Source organism: Canis lupus, chromosome 36, assembly GCF_003254725.2.
Source record: "Canis lupus dingo isolate Sandy chromosome 36, ASM325472v2, whole genome shotgun sequence".
NCBI classification, from domain to species: Eukaryota; Metazoa; Chordata; class Mammalia; order Carnivora; family Canidae; genus Canis; species Canis lupus.
The window spans coordinates 8,765,794-8,791,758 of NC_064278.1; the positions used below are offsets into that span (position 1 = coordinate 8,765,794).

At 34.8% G+C, this 25,965-nt stretch overlaps 1 long non-coding RNA gene across 1 annotated transcript; it reads right to left on the bottom strand.

The window, feature by feature from the left end:
- Positions 1–1,300: 1,300 nt before the first annotated feature.
- Positions 1,301–21,572, bottom strand: LOC112674640 (uncharacterized). Its single transcript, XR_003145451.3, has 4 exons — positions 21,410–21,572; positions 13,041–13,247; positions 11,157–11,207; positions 1,301–1,416 (listed from the first exon to the last, which is right to left on the bottom strand). It is a non-coding gene; the product is annotated as an uncharacterized LOC112674640 (long non-coding RNA).
- Between the last annotated feature and the right edge of the window lie 4,393 nt (positions 21,573–25,965).

Below are 25,965 nucleotides of genomic sequence, written 5' to 3' on the forward strand. Positions count from 1 at the left end.
CATACCCCATTATGAACCTAAGCAAGAGTTATTTTCTGGATGGCGTGCATACTCAGAGATAGAATTGTAGAGTCATACAATTGAGGTGTCTGTGCATTAAACTTCACGGAGTACTATAACCTATTACTGCAGGTAGAGTATTGCTATTCTAATTTGCATTTCTCTCTTTACTAGTAGTAATACTCTACTTGTCCATTTTTCTAGTTTTCTCTTTTTTATTTTACAAAAGTTCTTTAATTGATGTAAACTACAGCCCTGTTTTGTATATTTGGAGTGTGTATAAGAAATCCTTATGTACTGTAGCATCACAATATCATTGACATTTACATAGAAGTTTCAAGATCGACAGGCCTGGTTAATATTACTTTAATATTCTTCCTTCTAGACCTTGGAAGTTTTATTTGTAAATGTTCTTTGCCTTGTTTATATGTTATTATTGGGTGTGCAACTATTACAATGTTTACACTTGGAGGTTTCCATTCTAGCAGTGACTGCTTTTTAAATTTTATTAATACCTGAAAAATGTAAATACTTATAGGCAAAGATTTAGTATATTAGAAAATGAAAGCCAGTGGAGTGGATATTAGTTCTAAACTCTATAAAATATCTTCCTTCATGTTGTTGGTATATATATATATATATATGGTGTGATTATGTCTTAATGGCTTGCCGGGAGTAGATCTTGAAAACAAGCACAGTTTTATTAAATGATTATTAATTTTTTTTTATAAATATTGTAAAGGAAAATTTCTTTTTTGACCCTTGTAATTTATTTCATAATGTATAAGAAGTCCCTGGATTTGTGGAATTTTTCACTCTTGATTTGAGAAATTTTGTGTTCCTAATGATCTTAATTAAAACTCAAAATCCATATAGAAAGGCTGGAAGAACAGAATTTCTGAGAGTTAATTCTGAGTGTTAGATCCACTGGTTCATTATCGTGGGTATAGTGGGAGGGCATAATATAATTAGTAGGGGTCTCTCTCCCTCAAATGAAAAATCCCATTATTACCTTGCTGCAAGGGGTGGAGGAGAATGTGGAGAACATGTGAATATAGAACAGTAGGGTGACGAAGATGTGGACTCAGTCTCAAGTGGACATGCACTTTGAGTGACTTTCCCACCCGTGCCTATAGATTTGCTTTGATCCTTCAAAACCCTAGCACATGGACTGCTCCTGTGACAAGTAACATACATGTGCAAGAAAGTTATTTGTGATGAAGGGTGTGATCCATAACCCCTAAATACAACAAAGCAAACGACTGCATACAGTAGTGAACTCATGACCTTAGATTCATTACCTGAGAGTTCGCACCAGTTGCACAACCAGTCATGGATATAGACAGGAAATGTGTCCTGCTGAACTTCAGTGCCACTTTGCAGTCAACACTCAAATGTAGAAATTAGCCAGACAATCTGTACACCAAAGAGCATGAAAGAAGGATTGCAGTATAAGAAATTAGGGTCTGATCATTTTCAAAGATTGCAGGGCATGCATATGACACTGACTAGAAGCAGATTCAATTCGTAGAGTATAACACAATTTTTGGTGTGTGAGTCCTTAATTTACTTATTGATTGTGTAATCTCAGATTTATTGTTATTCATGAGTCATGAATAAAAAACTCAACAAGAGAAATTTTATTAAGAACTAAGAAAACTGTTTATGAGTAGTTGTTTTTAACTCTAATGTGTATTTTAAACTATAAAGAAATAATATAAAAATAATATTTATTATGACATTTTATGTCATAAATATTACATAAAGTAATTTTATTTTGTTGAAAATAAAAATATATTTGTTAAAATGTAAAATACTATCAATATCATTTCTTCTTGTAAATAAATTGAACTTCATTAAATTTTAAAAATAAATCACAATAAAATATATACAAAACCAATTATTGAGCAACATCACGATATCTTCTATGAAAGAATAAGATAGTATGAGAATAACTGAACCTTCAAAAAACTACATTTCATAGGTATAGAGAACACTGTTATTTGGAAATCAGGATATATTATAGAATATGCTTTTCAAAATTTCAATGCTAAAATTGGCATCTTGACATTAAATAGCAATGAAAATTTGAAGGTTTTTGGGAGATCTTTCAATATATTATCATGCCTCCATTAATTGGAATTTATAGGAAATAAGTAATTCTAATTCAGAGCTAAATCTGGTTGAAACATATTAAATATACATTTACATGAGACACAAATAGCCAAATATTGGAGATTTCATATGGTTTGACATAACCGTTTTGATTTTTTTGGCTGTTGGTCACTTTCCTGTTACATAAGTATGACTTTTTAATTAAGAAAACTTGTTTCCTTTTCATATCTCTTTCTTTAGAAATCAAATATAAGACAGCGGTTCCTAGTTAGGGAAGGTGTGTGAATCAATTGATTCTAATCTAGGTAGAAACTACAGAAAGCCTTTTAGACATTTTCAATACTGTATAACAAATATAGAGTTGGGTATTGGTATTTGATTTGAAATTTTTTTACTCAATTATATTAAAAGTTTGAATCTGAATTATCTTCCAAACTTTTCTGGAATATTAGGAATTCTAATTCTTGGTATTAAATTTTAATGTAGGTTAACACATAACACAGTTGATAGCTGTATAAAAATATTTTATTATTTGATTATTTGATTTTGTGCACAAAACTCATTAGGATATGTAAGTTTATAGAGAGAATATATATGACAAGATTGTTGGTCAGGCAACGTGAACCTGTGAAGGTGGAAAAAAATAAGAGTAACCGATTTTCAAAATGGGATGGTTCGCATTATATTTAGTACTGTTCTCTTTCAAATAGTTTTTTGTTTATTTGTTGCTTTTGAGGCTTGGAGGTTTGAGGCAAGAAAGATCATGAAATAGAGGTGTGAAAATTCAGATAGCAGTTAATTAGTTTAGTTAGACTGTTAACACGAACATAATGGATTTTCAGCTTTTTCTCTTTTTTATCCTCTGACTTCAGGCAATTATACACCAGCACTTCTTGAACAAGTTATTGTACATAATTTCAGAAAATAGACTGCTTGCACACTCAGGCCCAATCTAATTAATTCAATTTATTGAAATTGTTTATTCATCTTAAATCCAATTGAGCCTACTATGACCATCATTGAGCTCATTCATGTAGTGTTATCTTTGATGTTGAAGTGTCACCTTTTTTCTTTCCCTCGGCTCCAGAGGAAATTTTGTATATTGAGCAATTTCTAATTTAAAAACACTAACTTTACAAAAGAGAGGTCATGTTTATTGATTCTTAACCTGCATGGGTCAGAGAAATAAACCACATTTGGGTCTTGCATTTTATATGAGTATTTTGAATTTTGTTTTGACATTATATAATTTACCTTTTACTTTTGTAACACATTGGGAATTCCAAAAACAGGAACTAGTAAAATAACCTATACTTTAAAAAATAAGACAATAGGATAAGGATGGGGACTTTGAGAAATGGTTTTATTTTCTCATAGAATGGGAATATGTATGGAAGCTTTCTTGATTCAGTATAAGGGACTCTTATTTCCAAGAGTGATAGCTCTAATCCTAACTTTTACTTTGTGTTTTCAAATTACAAAATTCTGCTCCACTCAAACTCTTTTGCATCCAAAGGGCTGTTGTTATAACCCACTCCTAGAGTTGGGTATGAAAAAGATGCCCCAGGAGCCTCAGTCTGGGGGGGAGTCTAAGATTTCTGCAACAATCAAGTTTGGCATCACTCATTTACTCAGCTTCTTAAATAATTATCTGAACTTTTTAGAATTTGGTTTTGGAAAATAGAAATCATCCAAAATATCTCTCATACTGTATAGGTGAATAATAGTAAGAAGAAATGAATACTCTTACTGGAGGAAATGGGCATAATATTTAAGTAAAGACACAAGTATGATAATCTGGCCATTCTGCAACTATCACATACCTGAAAAAAAAGCACACCATCATCTAGTTTTTGTCATGATTACATTGATAAACTAGAAACAACTAAAAATCTCCCCAGCCAAAGATGAAAAATATAGCTATCCACAACTGAAGGCATTCATTGCTTTATGAAGGGGTTACTTTTTCTTGCTTTGCATCCTCAAGAAATCTTAAAATATTTCCAAAACAGACAATAAGTACAGCCTACCATAGATGGCCACATCCTTTCAAACATAATATAAATGATTATAATCATCAAAAGGAACTTTGATGAAAGGGAAAAAATTACTCTCATGTATTCTCAGGATTCCACAGTAAGTGTTTTATAATATGATTAGATTCCCTGAATGAATCACATTTCTCACTTTGCAAAGAAATGAAGACATGGGTTAGGAAGGAAGCAGAAGGATTGGAAAGGGAGAAATGTTTGTAAGAAACATTGCAAAGAAACTATAGAATTTGGTGATTTACCAAGTAACATGTAGGAGATAAAGATAGGACATAGTAGAGATCCTCTTTCTCAAGCATGCTTACAACCTTTTACTCTCTTTCCCAACCCCATTTGGTACCAAGCAGCAAAAGGCAGGTTAAACTTAAACTTTGGTCTGATGATTTTCAATGGCATTTCCACTGATTTTTTAAAGAAAGTCTACTCATTTTATTTAATGTTTGTTGAATTTAGAATAATAGTGCTAAGACTAGGTAAAGAGGTCCCAAAGTAAGACTGAAGCTCAGGAGACAGTGTGTAGTCACCTATTAGGTAGAGTTCTGAGGGGATAGATGTAACAAGACATTCAATAGATGTGGTGCCCAAGTTCACTATCACTGTTAGGGCAATCAGTTATCTGTTTCAAGGCGTCTCCTTGGATTAATTTTATGTCAGAGACAAATATATTACTAATTTTTTTTTAAAGTTGGTGGGTTTTTTTTTAAGAAAAAATAAAATATCCCTAAATACTTGACTTATATGAATATCTTTGTCCATACTCCTATTCTCAAAAGCCAGGAAAGACACAATTTGGGAGAGTGTTGATAGTGACAAATTCAGTTATCTCGAAGACATATACAGGCTGCCCAGGTCTTGCAATCTATTCCCACATAGCATAATGCTGTCTACATTGACTGGGCCAGAAATACTTCATTTCACTGGATCACAATCTTATAAGACAGCCTTGTCATTTTAATTTGTCACTCTTTGTCTCCTATATCTCATTGAAGTCTCATCTCTTCAGCCAAGTGCCATAGGCTACTTTTCCCAGAAAAAAAAAAAATGCTATCACACTGAATAGAAAAAGGAAAGTCACTAAGAGAAAGTTTGTGTCTAAAGACACTACTATAGATTCCATTCCCACAGGCATAGCAGGTGGTATAAATACAATCTAAACTGAGACAGAAAAATGAATTGTTGCTTCTATTCCCTCTCTCCAGTGTCTCTCAGAATGTTATATCTGCTTCTTCTACACAGCTATTGATTTGGTATCCCTTATCATCCACAGAGTAAAAAGGAAGGGGGCAAAGGAAATAGAGTATGGGAGGGTTAATGTCTGATGCATGGTCTGAGCCTGAAAAAATATAGCAATTTTGAATTAATAAGAACTATAAGCCTATCTCTTTCAGAAATCTTCCCTGCTGATTTAGAAAATAGGTCCCAGTTTTAGTAAAGCTCCACCCTGTATCAAGAAGTGGTATACAGATATGAGACACTTTTATTATTATGTTTTGGCCCATCTCAATTTAATTTAAATGTTTTTGACATCAAATACACACATCATTAATGTCATATACATACTAATGGGATATGTCATCATTTTCATTTATTTAAAAAAGTAATTAAAGATTTTTTTCTGATTAATAATAATACCCTCCTTCTTCTCCTTATTATACTTTGGAGCAACAAACAGCTCCTATAACTCTTGAAAAGTATCACCTGGTTTTATAACTGAAGAAAAAGATTGAATGATCTCTATGTTTAACATATGTTCTCTACCTAGCAATTCTTCTGTCATGTTAGGCTTTATTTCAAGACACTTTTCCTTTGTAAGATAAGGATTTCGTTAATGGCAGAATTTTTCATTTTTTTCCTGCAGTGGAGAAGATGACCACAGAATTAATACTTACTCCACTGTTCCCCGGGGTTTTCTTGTTCTCCTCTTCCTTTGTGTGAGTCATTGCTTTGTCATACTCAGCAAAGGCACAAGATTTCCAACCCTAGTGGAGATACCTGAGAAATGTGGCAGGCTGTAAATCTTTTTTTTTTTTTTTCAGGCTGTTAATCTTATTAGCCTTCTAATTTAAGATTTAAAAAAATCTTCAAAACAAAATAAACAAAAAATGGAAGCCTAACTTTTACATTCTTTATATAACTCTCATGGGTCATGTGTTACTTTTCTCCACACTTTAAAATAGAAGCCAAAGAATTCCTACATGGAGCTATAGAAGTGAATGAAGATTAATGTGATATGAAATGGCTCAGTGTTGTATGAATGCTCATAACCATATTCACAAAATACTAATGACAAATAGGCCTCTTTTTAAGAACCAAGGTATAATACTAGAATCCTATACACTCAGTTGTTCATATGCCTTTCATGTAAATGTAACCTGTTTTAAATTATTCGCTTTAAGGTGAAAGGCCATGTATGTTTAAGCACTTCTGCATGCCATTAGGTATAGGTAAGACTCATAACAAGAGTTTTTATGTGATGATCTGAAATAAAAAGTAGAAGTGTGTACAGTAATTCAGAGGTAAAAAGGGGTAAACTATAGGTGGATATTAAAGACTAGAAGACAGGATTTTACCCTAGTCACATTTAGAACAGGCAGTGCATCTGTGATGTTAGAGCTTCCTCTAGCTTATTCCCATTCTCCAACATTGCTGACATATCCTCTAATTCATGATGTTAGAATGCTGCAGGAGAGAGTACTGTTATATCACTTTTTTACCCTACAAGGATGCAAAACACAAAATGAACAAATTTAGTATTTAATAGACATGTGCACAGGTGGACATCAAACAAATGTTTCCTGATAAAGATAGCTATACATCTGTGTGTTCACCTGCTCAACAAACTACCATAGAATCAGGAAACACTAGAGTGTGAACCATGTTTCTAAAAATGATGGCATTACAGGTTGTCTAAGAATATAGCTTGAAAAAATCCATAAAACTTGTTTTTCTTAAATTAAGTTTTACTAAACATATTATGCACTTATCTAGTGAATCTCTTCACTTGAAAACAGTAACATAAGCAATGAGCATCACAGGATATAGGAAACAAAACAAAATGAATGACTAGTCACCAAAATCCTGGATCAACACTCACTGTGGTGAGCATTGAGTACGTAAGTCTTTGTTGTGCACCAGAAAACAATATAACATTGTGTGTCAACTCTACTTCAGAGAGAAAGAAAGAAAGAAAAGCAGCGGAAAAAGGGAGAGAGGGAGGGAAGGAAGGTTAATTAGAGTTTTGGGGCTTTCAGACTAAGCAAAACAAACAAATAAAAATTCTGGATCATGCAAGGGTTGACTGAAGGACTTAGGCTTTTCCAATAGCTTATTTTACATTTATTCAGATGAAATATGTACTACATAGTATATCGATGTTTATTTTTGAACAGATTTTTTTAGATAAATATTTGACACCCTTGTAAATGTACAATTTAATGATGTTAGTAGATTATTTCTAAAGATGTGAAAACATCACATAATGTAGTTTTAGAACATTTCTATCGACCCAAAAAGTTTCCTATGCCCTTTCACAGTTAATCTCTGTTTTGCATTCTGAGTCCTAGGCAACCACTGATGTGATTTCTAACTCTCTAAATATGCCTTTTCTGGACATTTAGAATAACTGGGACAATACACAGAATCTTTTGTTTCTAACTCCTTTTCCTGATGATAATGTCTTATACACCCACGTATCAGTAGCTCCTTCCTTTCAATTGCTAAATAATATTACATTGATGTCTATACCACAATATGTTATCAATTTATCAGCTAATGGACTTTTGGATTTTTTTTCTACACTTTGACTGTTTTGAGTAATACTGCTGTGATCATTTGTGTACATGTCTTTGTGTGAAAAAACATTTTGATTTCTTAGATTCCTAGAAAAGGACTCTTTGGTTCTTATTGTAAGTTTATGTTTAATTTTCAATGAAATTGCATAATTGTTTCCAAAGTGCCTATAACATTTTACATTCCCACCAGCAATGCATGATGATTCCAATTTCTTTACCTCTTCACCGCCACTTAGTGTGGTCTGTCTCTTTGATTACAGCCATTTGAATGGTTGTGTAATGATCTCTCATGATTTTACTTTGCTTTTCTTTTGATATAGCAAAAGCCATTCATATATTTTATTTGTTGTATTCTCTCTTAATATATCTTTTTTCTTTTTATTATAAAAATTGGGTTGTATGTCTTCTGTTATTATTTTTAAAGATATTATTTATTTATCCGTAAGAGACACAGAGAGAGAGAGGCAGAGACACAGGCAGAGAGAGAAGCAGGATTCCTGCAGGGAGCGTGATATGGAACTCCATCCCAGGACCCAGGATCATGACCTGAGCCAAAGGCAGATGCTCAACCACTGAGCCACCCAAGTGCCTCTACATGTTTTCTTTTTCTTTTAGATTTTTTAAAAAGAGTTTATTTATTTACTCATGATACACACACACACACACACAGAGAGAGAGAGAGAGAGAGAGAGAGAGAGAGAATGAGAGGCAGAGACACAGGCAGAGGGAGATGCAGGCTCCATGCCAGGAGCCCCACGCGGGACTCCATCCCAGGTCTCCAGAATCAGGCCCTGGGCTGTAGGCGGCGCTAAATCGCTGAGCCACCTGGGCTGCCCTATATGTTTTCTTTTAATCGAGTCATTAGAGTCTTTTGTATTCTAGGTAAAATTCCTTTATCAGATCTATGACTCGCCAAATTTTCTCCCAATCTGGGACATCAAATATATCATGTTTTTTCTTAATTGGCCATACTTCTGGTGTCACAGCTAGCAACTCTTTACCCAACCCACAGTTAATGAAGATGGTTCTTTTGCATTCCTCCAGAAGTTTATAGTTTTTACCCTTACATGAGTCTAAACTTCAGTTTGAGTTATTTTGAATATGGTAATAAGTTAAAGTCTAATTGCTGGATTACTTTTTTTGCATGTACACATTCATTTGTTCTAGTATCATTTTTTGAAACCACTAACCCTTTCCCATTAACTCATCTTTATTGCAAATCAATTGAACTTAGCTGTAAGAATACATTTGTGAACTCTTAAATGTTCCATTGATCTGTCTCTTTGTCCTCATGCCAATACTACATTGTCCTGATTACTGTGGACTTAATACATTTTTAAACGATTGTATGTCTTCCATCAATTTTTTAAAATTGTTTTGATTATTCTATGTACTTTGATTTTCCATACAAATCGTAGGGTCAGCTTGACAATTTCCCCCCAAAACCTTGCTAACATGTAATAGGGATTGCAATAAATGTAAAGATCAATTTGAGGAGAGTTGTCATCTTGACAGCATTGAGACTTTAATCCATGAACATAGACTACCTTTCTTTGGATCTCCTTTAATTTCTCTCAGTGATGTGGTATAATATCTAACATGTAAATATTAAACATTTTTATTAAATTTATTCCTATTTTGTTGTTCTTGATGCTATTATGAATGAGAATGTTCTCTTAATTTCAATTTCAGATTTTCCTTTGCTAATACATATATACATATATATTTCTCCCTTAATTGATACAATCATGTGATTTTATTTTTTGTAGCTTGATGTTTTAGGACATTTCACTGATGGTTTTGAATATTGAACCAGCTTTGCATTGCTGAAATAACCCCACTTGGTTGTGGTATGATACATTTTTTTTTTTTTGGCTTTAACTTTTTATCTTTAGATTATTGTGGATTCACATGCCATTGTAAGAAATAATACAAAGAGATTCCTTTTACTCTTTGTGCAATATCCACTGATAATAACATCTTACAAAACTATGCTACAATATTTATCACAAATTGAATATTGCCTTTGAGGGGCACCTGGATGGCTCAGTCAGTTGAGCATCTGACTTGGTTTGGGCTCAGGTCATGATCTCATGGGTTGAGGCCTCTATCTGTCTATTTAACTAGTTGATCTAATAACTTTCTTTAGGTGGTTGCCATTAGTGTGGACAAAACCACTGATAAACAATGGATGCTGTTTACATGGAGCCCATCATGATTTCTTTTTAACAGACTTGAATAACCATTGCAAAACTATTCTTGGTTAAGTCTATTTTTATTTGTTGTTGCTTATCCATTTGGTAAAATGAACTTTTTTTTTAAAGGTTTTATTCATTTTTTTTTTCATGAGAGACACAGAGAGAGAGGCAGAGACATAGGCAGAGGGAGAAGCAGGCTCCATGTAGGAAGCCTGATGTGGGACTCGATCCTGGGACTCCAGGATCATGCCCTGAGTCAAAGGCAGGCGCTCAACCACTGAGCTACCCAGGCGTCCCAGTAAAATGAACTTTAATGTTAGCATGTCATTTACTTTTCCCTTGTAACTTGGTTTTTATAGCAGCATAATAGCCACCTTATGATTTGTCATATTCTAGTTAACCAATTCTCTACAAATATCTGCTCAGATTATTTACAATATTCTGATATTAGAAATAATATAGTGCTGAAAAGCATGTACACTCTTTTTTGTACATATTTCAATGATTTTTTAGGATAATTTCTAAGAAATAAGTTAATGGAGACAGGTGATGCATATTTTTAGACTTTTGTTACATTTTGCCAAATTGTGTTCCAGTCAGTATGTATTAATTTTCATCTTAAAATCTATACACAGGAGTGCCCATTTTCCTAGACTATCATTTACATTAGATGTTAATTGGGAATTTTTGAAGGGTAATTCTATTTTTCACATCTCCATAGTTGACATTATTATAAAATAACAAATAATGCTAAAAGAATATTGATAGTGCTTGTTAAAAAATGTATAAATACTCAGGGAGAATGTGTAAAAGCCCTGGACATCTGCATGCTATAGTACATATGATATTAAGTGCTTAACCATTTATTTGTCCATTTATAAAACATGTTGTAGTAGGATTAAACTATTTCCCAAAAGAGACATTAACTTGTATTATGCTGAAGTATTTATTATTCCAGCATATGTAACAGATAATATTTGTTTACATTTTTAATTACTTACATTTTCAGCCAAGAAAATCTCTGAGGATAATGCTTCATTTACAGGAGTGTCCTGGCAAAAGACAACATAATGTAATCACATATTACCAACAATTCCATGACAACGATGCAGTGGTTTTAAAATGACTTCCAAATAAAAGCTTAATTATAGGAAGCTATAAAAAAATTAAACAGAAGATACAATAATGGCACTAAAATTAAATTAAGGAAAAATCACACAGTACATAAAGATGTGAATAGAAATGAAGATAGTGAAACTAAATACCTGGCATATTGTCCATTATGTTCTGGAATCCCATTGTTCAAGTCTAATTGCTCCTTCCTCAGAACTCACAATGCTGGATACAAATGAGCCATAGGGCTATACTCAATAATCAGAATTGATGCAATGTATGGAAGAAATAAGGTACTTTTTATTAAAACTGATTTCTACTTTTTCTATTCTAGTGAGATTGGTGGCAAGAGGGGTGGTTGGAAGCTGGGGGAGCAGGATTATATTATTGCAAAGGACAGAAACCACATCATCTTATCCATATTTTAAATTTTTAAAAAATGCATTGCATTCAGCGTTGGAGGATGGGTGAAATGGGTGAAGGCAATTAAAAATATACTTGTCATAATGAGCACTGAGCAATATATAGAATTGTTGAATCACTATACTGTACACTGAAATTAATATAACATTATATGTTAACTATACAGGAATTAAATTTTAAAAAACAAAAATAAATAAAATTTTAAAATGCATGGCTTTCAGTAACTAGGCTGAAAATATCTAAAATTTTATTGACTATTTTAATATATCTGTGTCTGGTACCTCATATCTAAAATTTTAAGTAAAGTGAGACAACCATAGTGAAAACTAATAAGAATTTCACAAAATACATTAAAAATAGAGAAGAAACTGTAAGTGTATATCTTTATATTAGTGCTAAGCTTTTTTTAAATAACATGCATGATGTATTTCTGATTTATGAATTGCAGAAACCTGTTATAGTTTAATCTCTTCACAAAGATGTGAAAAAAATGTGAAAGAAAACAAACTTAGTTTTTTTTTTTTTAAGATTTTATTTATGAGAGACACAGAGAGAGAGAGAGGCAGAGATGTAGGCAGAGAAAGAGGCAGGCTCCATGCAGGGAGCCTGATGTGGGACTCAATCCTGGGGACTCCAGGATCACGCCCTGGACCAAAGGTAGGCGCTCAACCCCTGAGCTACCCAGGGATCCCCAAACTTTGTTATTCATATTGGATTTAACCACTCTCTAATATATCAGATATAAACTGATCAGGCTGCATTTTATTTATGAGCTCACTCCCCATATGGTACACACATTGCAATGAAGTCAGTAAAGATATTTTAATAGCATCTCTAAGGTGGTAGAAGGAGGTTTGGGATAATATGAGAGAAACTGTGGAAGAGGAAATTGTGCTGTGGTACAAGAGGATTCAAGAAATGGATCTGGCCAGATGCATTTGGAGGACACAACCAAAATACAAACACCAAAAGGAGAACTATAACTATTCTTTAAGAAATTATTTGGCTTCAATTGGATACATTGTCTCTTTCCAAAATGATCAGTGGTATTTCATACCCATTTTTCTTCAAGGTTAATGACAAAGAGTGTGCATGATTATCTGAATAAAATAAAAGAGAATGAAGTACAAATGACTTCCTTGAAGTCTTTTATTTCAGTGATATCAGAAGTAGAATAATACGTTATATTTTATTTTAGTACATGATGTCGTAGATTTGTGTTTCTTGGATTTCCCTAAGGTCTGTAAGGACCCACTAGGAATTCTAGAGTTTATAGAAAGATTATTTTAGGCTGAAGACATCTGAGATTCAACAGACGCAGAGAGAAATCTTCACAGAGCTTCCCCTACCTGACAAAAAGCAGAAACTTCCAAGAAATCAGGACTGCCATAATTTGCCTTTTTGAGATGGATTCTACTCCCAGAGGAGAAGCCAGGAGTAAATCTACCATAAATTCCCTCAGTGGTAGAGTTCTATGGCCTAGAGGAAGACACAAAGACCACCATACTTGTATAGATGAATATTATTACAATTCTTCTTATCTCTCATCAGTTATCCTAAGGAAAAACAAAACAAAACAAAATTTTAAAAATCCTTATCTTTCCCAAAGAAACCTATTTGTTCTTCCCACTGGAGTCTTTCCTCTTCCTTCCCTTTTCTCTACTATGATATAAAGTTCCAAATGCTAACCACCTCTTTGAGTTACTCATCACTGAGTGTTCCTTCATGTATATGTGTTGTATGCATAAATAAACCATTTTTACTCCTGTTAATCTGTCTTTTATTAGTTTAATTTCCAATTCCTAATTACTGAACATTAGAAGGTATATGACAAGTTTTTCTCTCTGCCAGCACTTATTAGAATTCACTCTCCTGATACCTAAAATAGATTTATTGAATTGGAATCTGTAAGAAAGGATTCTGAGAATAAACATTTTAAGCAAAGAGCCCAATGATTTTTATCAAGAAGTTATGGCAATGTTGCACGGTGAAACCTACTACCATGGACCAATGGTTTGATCCTAAAGGAGAGTAAGCTGGGAATCAAAGTGTACAGGGGAAAAAACGGTATAGCTTTTATTACTAATAAGATTTTAATCTTTAACTTGGTCTACAAGTCAAATTTTATACATTTTGCCTGTCCTGACTTAATTTGCTCTGCCTATGCAAATGTATCTAACAAGAAAACCACACTCAATTTCTTCCCACTTTATCAATACTATCATCATTTTTGGAATACACACTATGTGTAAGTTACCACTCTATTAGACTCATTTAATAATTTAAGGAGTCTATAAGGTAGGAAAACTATTAACCCCATAAAGAAACTGAGATAGAAGTATATGAATAATTTTCCCAAGATCTCAGCACTAATAAGTGCCCAAGGAATAATTTTGAACCAAGAGACAATAATACCTAATTTTGTGAAGAAGTGATGTATACCATGCATGTGGATAGAAAGACTATATATGAATAAATATGAATTCTTGCAAAATTGATCTATAGAGTCAACGTCAAAATCACAAGAGCTTTTCTTAAATGAATGTTGATGATCTGATTCGATGATACAATGGATTAAAGACAAAGAATATCCAAGGGGTATGTATTCTTTCTTTCTTTCTTTCTTTCTTTCTTTCTTTCTTTCTTTCTTTCTTTCTTTCTTTCTTTCTTTCTTCTTTCTTTCTTTCTTTCTTTCTTTTTTTCTTTCTTTCTTTTTCTTCTTTCTTCTTTCTTTCTTTCTTCGATTTGCCAACATATAGTATAACATCCAGTGTTCATACCATCAAGTGCCCTCCTCAGTGCCTGTCACCCAATTTACCTCATCCTCCTACCCACCTTTCCTTCTGCAACCCTTTTTTTTTGTTTCCCAGAGTTAGAAGTGTCTTATGGATTGTCTCCCTCTCTAATTTTTCCCACTCATTTTCCCTTCTTTCCCTTATAATCCCTTTCACTATTTCTTGTATTTCCCATATGAGTAAAACCATATGATGATTGTCCTTCTCTAATTGACTTACTTCACTCAGTATAATACCCTCCAGTTCCATCCACGTCAAGAAAATGGTGGGTATTCATCCTTTCTGATGGCTGAGTAATATTCCACTGTGTGTGTGTGTGTGTATGTGTGTGTTTGTGTGTATATACCTTCTTTATCTATTCATCTGTCAAAGGACATCAAGGCTCTTTCCACACTTTGGCCATTGTGGACATTGCTGCTCTGAACATTGGGGTGCAGATATCCTGGTGTTTCACTTCATCTTTATCTTTGGGGTAAATCCCCAGCAGTGCAATTGCTGGACCGTAGGGTAGCTCTACTTTTAATTATTTTTTTTTAAGATTTTATTTTTATTTATTTATGAGAGAGAGAGAGAGAGGCAGAGACATAGGCAGAGGGAGAAGCAGGCTCCATGCTGGGAGCCTGACACGGGACTCGATCCTGGGACTCCAGGATCACGCCCTGGGCCAAAGGTGGGCACCAAACCGCTGAGCCACCCAGTGATCCCTCTACTTTTAATTCTTTGAGGAACCTCCACACAGTTTTCCAGAGTGGCTGTACCTGTTCACATTCCCACCAACAGTGCAAACTTTCTCCACATCCTCGCCAATATTTGTTGTTTCTTGTCTTGTTAATTTTTCCCATTCTCACTGATGTGAGGTGGTATCTCATTGTGGTTTTGATTTGTATTTCCCTGATGGCAAGTGATGCAGAGCATTTTCTCATGTGCGTGTTGGCCATGTCTATGTTTTCTTTGGTGAAATTTCTGGTCATGTCTTCTGCCCATTTCGTGATTGGATTGTTTGTTTGTTGGGTGTTGAGTTTAATAAGTTCCTTATAGATCTTGGATACTAGCCCTTTATCTGATAGGTCATTTGCAAATATCTTCTCCCATTCTGTAGGTTGTCTTTTAGTTTTGTTGACTGTTTCTTTTGCTGTGCAGAAGCTTTTTATCTTGACTAAGTCCCAATAGTTCATTTTTGCTTTTGTTTCCCTTGCCTTCATAGATATATCTAGCAAGAAGTTGCTGTGGCCAAGTTCAAAAAGGGTGTTGCCTGTGTTCTCCTCTAGGATTTTGATGGATTCTTGTTTCACATTTAGATCTTTCATCCATTTTGTGTTTATCTTTGTGTATGGTGGAAGAGAGTGGTCTAGTTTCATTCTTCTGCATGTGGCTGTCCAATTTTCCAAGCACCATATATTGAAGAGACTGTCCTTTTTCCAGTGGATAGTCTTCCTTGTTTTGTCGAATATTAGTTGACCATAGAGTTGAAGGCCCATTCCTGGATTCTCTATTCTGTTCCATTGATCTATGTGTCTATTTTTGTGCCAGTACCACACTGTCTTGATGACCACACTTTGTAGTACAACCTGAAATCTGGCATTGTGAAGCCCCTGGCTCTGGTTTTCTTTTTCAATGTTTCCCTGCTATTTGGGGTCTTTTCTGATTCCACACAAATCTTAAGATGATTTGTTCCAACTCTCTGAAGAAAGTCCATGGTATTTTGATAGAGATTGCATTAAATGTGTAAATTGCCCTGGGTAACATTGACATTTTCACAATATTAATTCTTTCAATCCATAAGCATGGAATATTTTTCCATTTTTTGTGTCTTCCTCAATTTCTTTCAGAAGTGTTCTGTAGTTTTTAGGGTATAGATCCTTTACCTCTTTGGTTAGGTTTATTCCTAGGTGTCTCATGCTTTTGGGTACAATTGTAAATGGGATTGACTCCTTAATTTCTCTTTCTTCAGTCCCATTGTTAGTGTATAGATATGCCGCTGATTTCTGGGCATTGATTTTGTATCCTGCCCCACTGCCAAATTGCTGTATGGGTTCTAGCAATCTTGAGGTGGAGTCTTTTAGGTTTTCTAGATACAGTATCATGTCATCTATGAAGAGGGAGAGTTTGACCTCTTCCTTACCAATTTGAATGCCTTTTATTTCTTTTGTTGCCTGATTGCTGAGGCTAGGACTTCCAGTACTATGTTGAATAGCAGTGGTGAGAGTGGACATCCCTGTCATGTTCCTGATCTTAGGGGAAAGACTCAGTTTTTCATCATTAAGAATGATATTCGCTGTGGGCTTTTTGTAGATGGTTTTTAAGATATTGAGGAATTTTCCCTCTATCCCTACAGGATAGAGGAGTGTTGATCAGGAATGCATGCTGTATTTTGTCAAATGCTTTCTCTGCATCTATTGAGAGGATCATATGGTTCTTGTTTTTTCTTTTGTTGATGTGATCTATCACGTTGATTGTTTTATGACTGTTGAACCACCCTTGCATCTTGGGGATAAATCCCAATTGGTCACGGTGAATAGTCTTCTTAATGTACTCTTGGATCCTATTGGCTAGTATCTTGTTGAGAATCTTTGCATCCGAGTTCATCAGGGATATTGGTCTATACTTCTCCTTTTTTGTGGGGTCTTGGTTTTGGATCAAAGTAATGCTGGCCTCATAAAACAAGTTTGGAAGTATTCCCACCCTTTCTATCCTTCTGAACAACTTTAGTAGAATAGGTATTATTTCTTAAACATTTGGTAGAATTCCCCTGGGAAGCCATCTGGCCCTGGACTTTTGTGTCTTGGGAGGTTTTTGATGACTTCTTCAATTTCCTCACAGGTTATTGGCCTGTTCAGGTTTTCTATTTCTTCCTGTTCCAGTTTTGGTAATTTGTGGTTTTCCAGAAATGCATCTGTTTCTTCTAGATTGCCTAATTTGTTGGCATATAGCTGCTCATAATACATTCTTAAGATTGTTTGTATTTCCTTGGCATGGGTTGTGATCTCTCCTCTTTAATTCATGATTTTATTAATTTGAGTCTTTTCTCTTTTGTTTTTAATAAGGCTGGCTAGAGTTTATCTATCTTATTAATTCTCTCAAAGAACCAATGCCTGGTTTTGTTGATCTGTTCTACAGTTCTTCTGATCTGTTTCATTGAGTTCTGCTCAAATATTTATTATCTCTCTTCTACTTGGTGTAGGTTTTACTTGTTTTTCATTCTCCAGTTCCTTTAGGTGCGAAGTTAGCTTATGTATTTGAGTTTTTCTAAATTTTTGAAGGGTGCTTTTGATTATTTCCCTCTTAGGACTTCTTTTGCTGTATCCTAAAAAATTATGAATGGCTGTATCTTCATTTTCATTAGTTTCCATGAATCTTTTTAATTCTTCCCTAATTTCCTGGTTGGCCCATTCATCTTTTAGTAGGATGCTCTTAACTTCTATGTGTTTGAGTTTCTTACAAAGTTCGTCTTGTGACTGAGTTCTAGTTTCAAAGCATTGTGGTCTGAAAATATGCAGAGGACAATCCCAATCTTTTGGTATTAGCTAAGACCTGATTTGTGACCCAGTATGTAGTCTATTCTGGAGAAAGTTCCATGTGCACTTGAGAAGAATGTGTATTTAGTTGCATTTGGATGGAAAGTTGTCTGCATCTGTGAAATCTATTTGGTCCAGTGTATCATTTAAGGCCCTTGTTTCTTTGGTGATGTTCTGCTTTGAAGATCTGTCATTTGCAGAAAGTGCCATGTTGAAGTCTCCTATTATTAGTGTTTTATTATCTAAGTATGTCTTTATTTGGTTATTAATTGATTGATATACTTGGCAGCTCCCACATTAGGTGCATAGATATTCATGATTGTTAGGTCTTCTTGTTGGATAGATCCTTTAAGTGTGATATAGTGTCCTTCTTCATCTCTTACTACAGTCTTTGGGATAAATTTATTTATCTGATATGAGGATTGCTACCCCAGATTTCTTTTGAGGACCATTTGAATGGTAAATGGTTCTCCAACCTTTTATTTTAAGGCTGAAGGTGTCTTTAGGTCTAAAACGAGTCTCCTGTAGACAGCAAATAGATGGTCTTGCTTTTTTATCCAGTCTGAAACTCTGCATCTTTTGATGGGATCATTTAGCCCATTCATGTTCAGAGTTACCATTGAAAGATATGAATTTATTGTTATCATAATACCTATTCAGTCCTTGTTTTGTGGATTATTTCTTTGGGCTTCCTCTTTGGGTCCCCCTTAATATTTCTTGCAGAGCTGGTTTGGTGGTCACATATTCTTTCAGTCTCTGCCTATCCTGGAAGCTCTTTATCTCTCTTATTTTGAATGACAGCCTTGCTGGATAAAGTATTCTTGGATACATGTTTTTCTCATTCAGGACCCTGAATATATCCTGCCAGCCCTTTCTGGCCTGCCAGGTCTCTGTGGAGAAGTCTGCTGTTACTGATACTTCTCCCCATATGAATTAAGAATCTCTTGTCTTATGCTGCTTTAAGGATTTTCTCTTTATCTTTGGAACTTGCAAGTTTCACTATTAAATGTTGAGGTGTTGAACGGTTTTTATTGATTCTTGGAGGGTTCTCTTTATCTCTTGGATCTGAATGCCTGTTTCCTTCTCCAAATTAGGGAAGTTCTCAGGTGTGATTTGTTCAAATATGCTCTGTCGTCATCTCTTCCTCTTAGCCTCTTCTGTAATCCCAATTATACCTAAATTCTTCATTCTCAGGCTATCATTTATTTCCCTTAGCCTTTCCTCATGTTCTGTTCATTGTTTTTCTCTTTTTTCCTCAGCTTCCTTCCTTACCATCAATTTCTCTTCTATGTCACTCACTCTCTATTCACCTCATTAACCCTCATCGTTAGGACTTCCAGTTTGGATTGCATCTCATGTAATCTATTTTTAATTTTGGCCATGATTAGATCTCAGTTTTTTTTCAGTAACTAAATCTAGAATCCTTCATGCTTTTTTTCCAGAGTCACCAGTAACTTTATAATTGTGTTTCTGTTGGCTTTCTGACATCATATTGAAATCCATATTCTGTAACTCTGTGGCAGAGAGTACTGTTTTTGGTTCTTTCTTTTGTGGTAAATTCTTCCTTCTAGTCATTTTTTCCAGTGCAGAGTGGCTGTATGAGCAGGCTGAGTCAAAAATATCAACCACAATCTATGTAAAATACACCCTAGATGATTCCGAAGAGGTCAGAGACCAGAAAATGAAAAAGAAGAACAGAAGAAAATAAAACAAAAGGACCACTAAAGTGAAAAACAAATTATTTTAAAACCAACTAGTAAAAATAAAAAGCCAAAAACCACAAAGAAGAAGAAAACAGAAAAAGAAAAAGTATATATAAAGAAAAGAGGAAAAAAGAGAAAAAAAGAAGAAAGGGGGAGGGGTCTGGGGGATGGTGGTAGTGAAGAAGTGGTAGCAAAGAGAGAATGTAGTCTACCTGAGAGGTCCTAAAGGGTGATCTTCTTGATTCTGAGTGTATTAAGTTCTGCATGTTAGAAGATGTTCAATCCCTAATTTATATAAACCAGAAATACTTATAGAAACCCCCAACATTGACCAAAACATAAACAAGACAAAAGAGGGGGGCAGAATGGGAAGGAAGAGAGAATGTAATCTCACAGAATGAACCAGCACAGTATTCCACTTGGTTCTGGGTGTATGTTGATTGTGTTATAGAAGGTATTAACTCCCACCACTGTAAAACAAACAAGGCAGGAAAAACACAAACTACAAAACAAAAACCCATATCTTGTATATCTACCAAAATTAAATTGAATATATTGAAGGGAATCCAGAAGTGGAAAATATATCTAAGACATGTAATTGTAGAATTATAAAAGTCAAAAAGGAAAAAAAACTTAAAAATGAAGAGCTGGTAAAATATTGTAGATAAGGTGGTAAAAGAGAAAAATATTGGAAATTTTTAGTCTGATACAAAAATGAGTCATAATGGAAGAAGAAAAAAAAAAGGACCTTCTAAATCTATATACTATTTTCCCTCAGTCCTGGAGCTTTCTAGCGCTGCTTGGTCAATATACTTGCTTTTCCCTTGTTCATCCAGCTGGTCTTCTGAGGGAGGGGGTCTACTGAGCTGATTCTCAGGTGTGTGCAGCTGGGGGAGATGCCCCGCTCCCCACCAAGTGCTGGGCTCAGTGGGAACTGTTTACTCCATGAGACCTTTGTTCCCTGGAGCCCTGCCTCTCCCAGGCACAAGGAGGATAAAAAGGAAAAACAACACTGGTGGCGGCCAGATTTCCAGCTCTGGAGTCAGCTCCCCATGAGTAAATAACCGCAGCTCCCAGTCCACACTGGCCTAGATGTGCTCTTGGGCCGGCACAGGTGCACTGCTATGCACAACTTGGGGGCGCCCGGGGACAGGGGGCGCCCGGGGCACTCGCTGTCCTGTGTCCCCCGCTTCTGCCTGTCCTGGGTGGAGCACAGGATCACTGGCTTTGTCTGCTGGGGCTCCCTGGGATCCGGGGCCTGTGCTACTAGACCCAACTCCTGGGGGCGTCTCTCCAGAAGGGAACAGAGCACTGCCACCTCCTTCCATTGCCAGCCTCTAGGGTAAAGGCAGCTCCAGAGCCGCCGCCTAACCAACCAGCTTCTCCCAGATGCCCTGCAGGCTGTGGCACTCCAGCCCTTTACTGAGATCAGCCAGCGGTTTGCGCTGAGCTTTCCCCTGGGTGCCCCTCCTCTAATAGTGACTCCAAGGAATCTTGAGGTTTCACTGCCCTTCTGGGATTTTGCCCAATTTCCCTGCCTAAGCACTTTTCCCTCTGGAAAAACTCCAGCGGGGATTTTTAAAGTTCCTGCTTCTCCAGGGCTGGGCTTTCCTGCCCTGGAGGCTCTAGCTGCCTCACTTTAGCCCGGCCACTAGATGATCCCCTCCCCCACTTTATTCTTATTTATTTATTTCCACCGCCCTACCTTGTTAGAAGCAAAAACTTTTCACTCTGTAGCGTTCAGGCATCTCTCTTTAAATATCGGGTCAAATCAGTAGGTGTTTAGGATGTTTTGAAAGTAAGTTGGCGGGACCAGGTGAGTTGAGGACCCCTACTCTTCCGCCGTCTTGCTTCTCCTCCTCCAAGAGGTATTCTAAGAGAATAAGTTGAAGGACTTCTTACTAGATATCAACATTGATTACAAAGTTAACATATTTAAAGCTTGTCATAATGGTGCAGGAATAGATAAGCCAATGGCATAGTTTCAGAGCATTCAAAAATCTTTTAAATATGTGGAGACTTAAAAAATGAGAGAACTGGATACTCAGATTGGTAGAGAAAGAATGAAGTCTTTAGTAAGTGGTACAGTTACAACTGGTTCTCTCATCAACAATAAAAACAAAGAATACTTAAATCATACACAAAATAAATTACAGGAGGACATATATTGCCAAAAGCAAACTTTTTATATTTTTAGAGGAAACAATCATCTGGTTAGGCAATGGTTATATCTTTAAATAAGACATTAAAAAAACAAACATAAGGAAAAAAATGTCTTTGACTTTGTTAATAGTTAAAATAGTTTTTATTTTCTCTATCTCCATTGTTAGAAACAGAGAAAATGCAAACTATGACCAGGACTGGAAAAGACAATTGCAAAACACACAAAAGACAAAGGATTAGCACTCATAATATATAAAGAATTTCTATAAGTCAATAATAAAAAGATCAACAACTCAATAGAATAAAATGGACAAATGACATAAACAAGCACTTCAAAAGAAATTAAAAACAAATGACACACATATATTAAAGTTATTCAACATCCGTAGTAATCAGAAAAAGGCAAATTAAGTACATAATGATATATTTCACCTATCAGATTGATGATAATTAAAAAATTAGTATATCCTAAATCTTGACCATGACTTAGAATAATGAACTTTCACATATGGATGGAGTTTATAAATAACAAAACTTTGCAAAACAATTTGAATTACCTAATATATTTGAATATACACATATCCTCTGATTCTGCAATTTCACTTCTAAATATATATATAATTAGAGATGCATACAAAAATGTTCATAGCAATAGAGTAATACTAAAAACAAACATATATAAAATAATATATCTTATTTAAATATTATATATAATATATATTAATATATAGAATAATATAGTGAAATAATATATCTTAAAATCAGACTATTATTTGAAGTAAAAAAATGATCTACAAATTGATATATCTTTAAAAGTCATAAAGTTAGATAAAAACATAATTGATCAAAATATACAGACAATCTGATTTCATGTATGTAAGCTTCAAAAATTAAAAAAAAAATGGTGACTGCACATATGATAAAACTATAAATAAAGGGCCTCCTGGGTGATGCAGTCAGTTAAACATTTGACTCAGTTTTGGCTCAGGTCATGATCCCAGAGTCCTGAGGTCGATCTCCATATAAGCTCTGCAGTCCGTACGGAGTCTGCTTAAGATTTGTTCTCCCTCTGCCTCTCCCCACTGCCTCTCTCTCTCTGTCTCTCTGTCTCTCGAAAAATAAATAATTTTAAAAAGCCCTAAAAAGACAAGTGAATGGTTCCCACACATTTTATGTATTTTATGTGAGATTATGTTTCACACAAAAAAGTCAAAGTCAGGGCAAGAAAGGTATGCCCTACAAGTAAAATATTTATTGCATAATGATTGCTCTATCCTACATGCTCTTTAAGCTTGAGCTGTAGTTCTAATCTCTATATACGATTACACCAGCTCAGCTTGCTACAAGAAAATTGCAATCAGTTATCATAAAATTTCATTTTCTCCGGTGAGTCTTACTAATGTCTTGCAAAGACACAATACTTATATATTAGAGATGTAAAGAGATGTGGCTTGAGGGTACCTACTGTTTCTATTATATTATGTTATTTTAAATGGTAAATATAGCTCCAAAATTTAAATATCTTCTTAAAGAGAGAGATAACAATGGAGACTGTAATGTTATGCAAATACTATTAGCTCTTCCTGGAATAACCAAATCAATATTTTGCTTTGTTTTCTGTAATTTTATTTTAACTGTTTTCTGGAAGTTATAAAGATAACAATCCAACCCTTCTAAACTACTCATGAGACAAAATTTAAAGAGAATATAAACCCATTTTCCAATTGTTGTTACTAAAATACATTATCATCTGCTTAGAACAATTAACAAGTGACATTTTTCCTTTTAAAATATTTTTCAGCTTCTAAAATTTTCTCATGAATAGAAAATGTAACAGAATCAGGTAGGCAACCAAAAGAGTAGAGAAAACATCCTGTACCTCAGAAAATACTCAAATTACATTGGACTATCAAAAAACAACATCCATATAAGGATTAAATCTGATTCACTAATGAAATTACTTTTATTTAATTAGCTAATATTAGTGCTGGTCTTCACCTGCCCCTTATTTTTAGCATGATAATTTACTTTAGTTACTATTACTATTACATGCATATAGAATTGCATGCATGCTTATACACACACATTTAAACTATCAACTTAAAGTTTAGTTAAGGCTATAACTAATCTAGTAGATGAGATGAAAATAAAGCAAAAATCATTTACTTGTAAGGAATTTTAAGATCTTGACTTCACAGTGGAACTGAACTTTTAAAAAGCCCCAAGCTCTAATAAAGCAAGGATTCATTAGCAAAAGTTTCTATGAAGAGGAAAAACAGGAATATATTAATGACTTGAAGAAACTAAAAATAAAATGACCTCAATCTTTTAAAAGGAGAACATGGAATTAAGGAAGGATCTGGTAAAGACATATTTAATGCCATGTATCCTGAAAAATAACCATTGATTTCAGAAATCACAAGTCCTGGCCACATTACAGTAAGGTATATCCCTGGTCGTAGATGAATCAGAACATGCCGGCTCTTATTAATAATAATTGAAAAGTGTCATAACAAACTGTAGTTGCAATTCTGAATGAAGACAAACTTGATAAAAAGTTTGTTTTTAATAAAATAAAAGTTTGTGGCTACATCTGTATTAATTAGGACTCCGTAAATGGTAATTAATGGAAATAAATTCAAACTAAATTAAAATATAAAGAAACCAATAGGAAAGCCCAAGCATTATAAATGATATGCAGGTATATTATAACCCCAAAGGAGAAATTATGCAGCTCAGCTCTGTGAACAGGAAACCTCACTAGCAGTTTCTCTCTTTGCAAGCTGGCTTTCTCTGCCTCTCAAATCACCACCACACAATGAATAGAAGAGAGTCACCCCTTACTTCTAAGTTTACAGTTGCTCCTAACTGACCAAGGATATATTAGTATCAATTATGAATTCACTGGAAAGAACAATCTTCTTTCTTGTCATTTTGGAGAGTTTTTTTTTTCCTTTGGGTTCAGTCCAGTGGAATAGAAAGATTGATTATGCCCTCAAGTACAACTGACAAAAGGCAATTGAGGTAGGAGCTATTTGTAAGACAGAAAAATACTCTGTGGAGTATTTATTATAATCCCAGTAGGGCTCATTTACTAACCCAGGAATTTGGGTTGCCTCAGGGACTCTATATTTGGACATACTTTGCTGTAGTAATTGTATTATTACAACATCATACAGATTAACATGTCTGCATTAATGTATATGTTTTGGGTTTAATAGGACAGTTTAATTTTATTTTGAAGGGAATCAAATAGTGAGTTTCCTACTGTTGTAGTTGCCCTGTGGGAAAGATGCAGGAGATGTAAGTGCACCTTTGGTACTCCTCTGCCTGAGTGTGTGACTGATCCAATGACCTGTGAAGGTAGTATGGAAGTAGCAAGTAGAGCTTTATTGTTCATGCTGGATTTATCTTTGGTGTGTACTTCCTTTCACAGATGGTGAGCTGTTTCAAGGCTCAGTGAGCTATTTAGAAGACTCAATTTTCAGAAGCATTATGGTATAGAAGTTATGTGTAATGGTTTTAGAAACATCATCACAGCCTAAGCTATTGCTTTGCCATAGTAGTTGTGGACCCTATCAGATAGATTACTTATTTAATACTCTGTTCTGCAGTTTCCTCATCTGTGAATCTGGGATTAAAAATAGATTAAATTAATTACTCCTAATGAATTGCCTAGAACAATGCCTGGAAGACTCTAGGCACTCAGTATTCCAGTTTTATAAGGGGAAGTTTTAAGAGATGCTTCATTTCTGGCTTGTCAACTCTGTATAAGAAAGCCAGGCACCAAGGCTGATTCACTGTGAAGCTAATTAAAGTTAATTTTCTAAGTCCCTGACTTCCCAAAGCTCATATACCAACCTTTGTATTTTTCTTTTTTTTGTTTCTTTTTAAAAATTATTTTTAGAGGGGTGGGAGAAGAGGCAGAGAGAGAAATAGAGGGAGCAAGAGAATCTCAGACAGATTCCCCACTCCATGAGGAGTCAAATGTGATGCTCCATCTCATGACCCTTTGATCAAGACCTGAGCAGAAGTCAAGAGTTGGACATTCAACTCACTGAGCTAACCAGGCACCCCTATATTTTTATTTTCTTAAAG